We start from the raw sequence: 6221 nt of genomic DNA, 5'->3' as shown, positions 1-6221 counted from the left end.
TGGAGAGAGTTGAGGAGCGGTCACTTGATCTTGATCATCTTGAGCGTCGTCTTGAGCTCGTTCTTGATCTTGAGCTTGCTCTTGATCTTGAACTTGCTTGGATGATAGAACTTGACCTTGGGCATCGCTTGGCGCTTCAACACCATCTTGAGTTTGATCTTGCCCTTGGTCTTGTTCACGAGGTTGAGGGCCTTCACTTTGTTCTTCGGAAGCGTGTGGGCCTTGAGTTGGTGATGGCTCCACGTGAGTGGAACATTGTCCTTCTCCTTCAGCCACAAGGGTTTCCTCAATGGGTAGGATAAAACCAACACCCATTCTTCTTATGGCTTGGGGAGGAATTTCATCACCTACATCACAAGTGCCACTTTGCTCCACTTGGGAGCCGTTATTCTCATCAAACTCCACGTTACATGTCTTCTCAATAAGGCCTGTGGACTTATTGAGGACACGGTAAGCATGGGAGTTTGTAGCATAACCGACAAATATGCCCTCATGAGCTCTAGCCTCAAATTTAGACAAACGAACACCTTTCTTGAGAATGAAACACTTACACCCGAACACCCGGAAGTACTTGAGGTTGGGCTTGTTACCGATGAGTATCTCATATGGAGTCTTGTTCAAGCCTTTGCGGAGGTAGAGCCGATTGGATGCATGACACGCGGTGTTGATGGCTTCGGCCCAAAAGTTGTATGGAGACTTGAACTCCACCATCATGGTCCTTGCCGCATCCATCAACATCCGGTTCTTCCTCTCCGCTACACCATTTTGTTGAGGGGTGTAAGGTGCGGAATATTGATGCTTGATCCCCTCATCACTAAGAAACTCATCCAAGGTGTAGTTCTTGAACTCGATGCTGTTGTCACTTCTTATTGTCAAGATCTTTGCATTGTGTTGACGTTGAGCTTCATTTGCAAAGTCAATGACGGTTTGTTGGATCTCACTCTTCCTCTTGAAGAAATATACCCAAGTGTATCTTGAATAATCATCCACAATGACCAAGCAATACTTCCTACCCCCAAGACTATCAAAAGATGGAGGCCCAAAGAGATCCATGTGAAGGAGCTCCAAAGGCCTCTTCGAGTAAATGATAGTCGTGGGAGGGTGAGCCTTTTCATGTAGATTTCCTTCGATACAAGCACTGCAAGCACAATCTTTGGAAAAACTAACATCTGTTAGTCCATGGACATGGTCCCCCTTGGGAATACTTTGCAAAGATCTCATATTGACATGGGCTAAACGGCGATGCCAAAGCCATCCCACGTCAACTTTAGCCATTAGGCATGCCACGGTCTTAGTGAGTCGCTCCGAAAAGTTAATCACATAGAGACCGTTTTCGACATGCCCAACAAAGACTACTTTAAGAGTCTTGCTCCACAAGAGGGCCACGGTATCAACATCAAAGAAGGTGGCAAAACCCATGAGTGCTAGTTGACGAACGAAAAGTAAATTGTATGCAAGGGACTCAACAAGCATGACCTTCTCGATCGTAAGATCATGAGAAATGAAAACCTTGTCGAGTCCTAATACCTTAGAGGATGAGGCGTCAACCCACTCGATGTTGGTGGGCATGGATGGAATCTTTTGCACGTCCACCACCAAGTCCTTGCTTCCGGTCATATGATTAGTAGCTCCACTCTCGAGCAACCATGATCCCCACCAAAAGTAAACACCTTGTTGGTGGCTTTAGCCATGAGGCACTTGGCGGTGATGTTCTCATTGGGTAAGTCAAAGAGTGACACTCGTGGAGTTATTGCAATGGCAACGGAGGCCATGTCAACCGACTCACCATCTCCATCATCATCATCACCCTCATTGTACTCTTCTTGTACCACCAACGCCTTGGGAGGAGTCTTCTTGGTGAAGTTTCTCTTGTTGGGGAAAGACTTGGCTTTGTCCTTTTGGATGAGCTTGCCACCATTGTCTTCCCTCTTCTCATAAGGTCATTCCGCAACGAAATGACTCACATTTCCACAATCATAGCAAGTCCTCATACGTTGCTTGACCTTCGTGCCACTTGAGTTGTTCTTGTTGAAGTTGGGCCTTGAGTTCTTCTTGCTCCAAAATTGCCTTGAAGCAAGAGCCATGTGTTCATGATAGGCATACTTTGTATCTTCGGGGTTGCTCTCCTCTTATTCCTCTTCGTCCTCTTCTTCCACCCTAACCTTGGCTTTTAATGCAAGGTTGGGCTTCTTTGCTCTTTGAGAATGTAGCATCACATTGTCGGCGGTTTTGTCCAAGATGCTCATAGCCACAAACTCATCCAACGCTTCACTTGAGGACAAGGTGTAGAAGTCCGGCCTTTGACGAATGACGGAGGACATGGCCCTGTGGTAAGGCATCATTGCCTTGAGGAATTTGCGCTTGATCCAATTGTCATCCGTATCCTTGCTCCCATGATCTCAGAGTGAGAACACGAGTTTGGTTACTCTCCGATAAAGATCACGAGGTTCTTCATCTTCTTTCATTGCAAACTCATCAGCTTCATCTTGCACCACTTCATAGTTGGAGCGTTGAATGCTTGCGCTTCCCCTGTAGAGGGAAACAACTTGGTGCCATGCATCTTTGGCCATGGTGAAGGGCCGGAGGTGAGGAAGATCTTCGGGTGGAATTGCATCTTGGATGATGAAGAGAGCGTTCTCATTGAATTGATTATCCGCAGCTCTCTAGGAGTGAAGTTGCTTCGGTCATGCGGATAGAAACCTTCTTCAATGATTCTCCAAAGATTAGTATTCACATGATTTAAATGACGCTTGAAACGATAGACCCAAGAATCAAAGTCCTCATTTTTCACAATCTTAGGGGGAGGACCGGCATGATTCAAATGAGTGGAAGGAATCGGTCCACCATAAACAAGTGGAGGTTCCACATGGGCAAAGATGCCGGTGCCATTTTTACCACTAGAAGAAGGAGCCTTTTCACTCATAGCTTCCCCCTTGTTGGAGTTAGCATCCGTCACCTTGTTAGTGGGATCACTCACTTTCAACGGCGCGGTGGATAGTTTAAGCCCTTCTATGAATTTATTAAACATGCTTTCAACGTCGGTCGTCATGGAGGTTTTCAATGTTTCCAAAGCCACATTGAATTCCTCACGAGAGACCATGGTTCCCCCATCGCCCATAGACGAGATCAGATTCACACCGGAGTGCTCCTCCACACCGTCTACGGTGTCAACCATACTCTTCGGATGGCAAAGTCCTTAGTAAAGAGACGAGGCTCTGATACCAATTGAAAGGATCGATATAGTTGACTAGAGGAGGGTGAATAGGTAACTAACAATTTTTAGCTTTTATTTACCAAATTAAAGTTTGCATCAAAGTAGGTTGTCTAGATGTGCAACTAGGTGAACAACCTATATGATGCAACAACAACAAGCACACAAGCAAGCAAGGGAAATAACACAAATAAGCTTGCACAAGTAAAGGTTCGAGATAACCGAGAGTGGAGCCGGTGAAGACGAGGATGTGTTACCGAAGTTCCTTCCTTTTGAGGGGAAGTACGTCTCCGTTGGAGCGGTGTGGAGGCACAATGCTCCTCAAGAAGCCACTAGGGCCACCGTATTCTCCTCACGCCCTCACACAATGTGAGATGTCGTGATTCCACTATTGATGCCCTTGGAGGCGCCGACCGGACCTTTACAAACATGGTTGGGGCAAACTCCACAACTTAATCGGAGGCTCCCAACAACACCACGAAGCTTCACCACAATGGAATATGGCTCCGTGGTGACCTCAACCGTCTAGGATGCTCAAAAACCCAAGAGAAATAAGATCCGCAAGGGATTAATGGGGGGAATCGAATTTCTCTTGGTGGAAGTGTAGATCGAGGCCTTCTCAACCAATCCCTAGAAAATCAACAAGTTCGATTGGCTAGGGAGAGATATCAGGCGAAAATAGAGCTTGGAGCAACAATGGAGCTTAGGGTTGGAAGAGGTGGTCAACTCGGAGAAGAAGACACCCCTTATATAGTGGAGAGACAAATCCAACCGTTATCCACCTAACCAGCCCACGACCTGCGGTACTACCGCACCAACCAAGCAGTACTACCGCAAGGGCTCACGGTACTACCGCAGCGAGCCGCGGTACTACCGTGGCCACGACAGGAGCTAGCCCAGGCCTGTAGCAACGAAGATGGGGCGGTACTGCCGCTCGCGCGGTACTACCGCACCCTCTTGTGGTACTACCACAAGGCAGGATTGGACCAGCCTGGGAAGCGCGCGGACAAATAAAGAAACGTCCGTGGCAACTTCCGCTGATTTTCAAACAGTGCAAAAATCCGACACGGTACTACCGCTCAAGGCACGCGGTACTACCGCGCAGGGAGCGGATGTAAAAAATTACATCCGCCCCTACTTCCGCTTATGGTGTTGTGCCGTACCAGGACTCACGGCACTACGACTCCCAAGGAGCGGTACTACCATGACCACCTGCGGTACTACCGCTTCGAAGAGCAGTACTACCGCAAGTCCCAGAACAGCAACATGAATTCTTCTTTTTGCACAAACACGAAGAAACGGAGGATGCTCTAAAGTGCTAAGGGAAAGGCGGTGCAAAGAGGAGTAAACGTGTACATGACGATTCCACCCAAACCTTTTCAAAGCGGACCCTCTCTTAATAGTACGGCTTTCCCACGACTCAAATCCACCGAAAAAGGAACATAAAACAACTCGTCTTCAATAATCTTCGAGGGGCTCCTAACCGTCTTGTGCCTAGTAATGAAATATCTGAAATACTCGAGGCACACGATTAGTCCGCAAATGCATTGTCATCAATCACCAAAATACCAAAAAGGGGGAGATTGTAAGGGCATATTTATCCCTAAGGTGTTTTGGTGATTGATGACAATGCATTTGGTGATTGATGGCATATTAGCTTGGCTAATTAAACTAATATGCCACTAGGTCAAGTGGTTCAACTTAACTCACATAGTAGCTTAATGTGTCTATGTTTTATCTTACCCTTTTTAAAGGTACTAGTTGGAGGTCGAATAGAAGAAAATTTCTTTAGGTCTAGATATTTTTGGCAAAGTGATGACATAAAACGGAAAATACGGTTTATTTGAATGGATATTCTTTGCAGCCCGATATAACAAAGGGGCTTCGTGTTTAATATATCAGTACTGAGATCAATGTATTTTAGATAAAAAGGATATTTACACCACTCAAAAGGAAGGATGTGTGACAAGAATTAATCCAAACAAATATTTATGTGGCAAACATTAATTGGTGGTGTCCTCGAATGTCAATGATTCTCCTGTTTGAATATGTCTTGTGAAGGTAAAATCCTTATTTCATCATCACGACTTGTCTCGGGTTCAAAGTGGGGGAGGATACCTACTTTTGGGAGGGCAAATGGTTTGGGAACCAGTTAATTATTATTTTAGTTTCCACGCCTTTTACATGTTACCCGACATAAGCAAGTACTTATTGGAGAGGTGTTGGGTGATGGGCGTTATAAACTTGAATTTCCCCATCCTAATGTTGTTTCAGAAATAACACTGTGGAATTCGTTGTGCGATGCTCTAGCATTAATTCAACTAAATGATGATAAACATGTCTTTAAATGGGATATTCATCGATTTAGGACTTTCACAACTTGCGTGATGTACAAGGCACTAATCACCCTTGGCATATTTGAAAACTCCGTACACCTATCCAACGTTAAGATTTTCCCATGGTACCTCTTTCGAAGAATTGTTCTTAATAAACACAACTTAGCCGGGAAAACTAGATAGAGAATAAGTTTTGTTCATTTTGCAGATAGGAGAGACCATTCAACATATTTTCACGATTGTAGTTTCGCTCAAATTAATTGGTTACCCGTTAGATTGCCTTTTAAATTGAATTACCCAACTTATGTTTCTAATATGTTCAAAAAATTGGTTAGAAGAGATCCCGGCTGGTGTTAGCGCTTTGTGTTGGCATATTTGTCTCTATCGTAATCATGTTATTTTTTTGATAAAAAGAATACGTCTAACCTTTGGAGGTTATGTTCTTCTCTATAGTCTTGTAATGGTCTTGGTAAATGTTGAAGTAAATGAACCAACACGAAATGATGACAAAGGGCAACAATAAGTTGGATCAAGCTATCACAAGATTTACGTTCTGACTTGGGTGGTGATTTAGCACTAAGCTTTGTAATGCACGGGTTCTTGCTGTGTCTTAATTATGCTCTGTTAGAAAAGGTGATGCCTAGGTGGTGTTTAGGCACACTTACGCACGATGT

The sequence above is a fragment of the Triticum aestivum genome, chromosome 2A (genome assembly GCF_018294505.1).
Source record: "Triticum aestivum cultivar Chinese Spring chromosome 2A, IWGSC CS RefSeq v2.1, whole genome shotgun sequence".
Taxonomy (NCBI): domain Eukaryota; kingdom Viridiplantae; phylum Streptophyta; class Magnoliopsida; order Poales; family Poaceae; genus Triticum; species Triticum aestivum.
The sequence above is the reverse complement of the archived record's forward strand: the minus strand, read 5'-3'. Positions refer to the sequence as shown.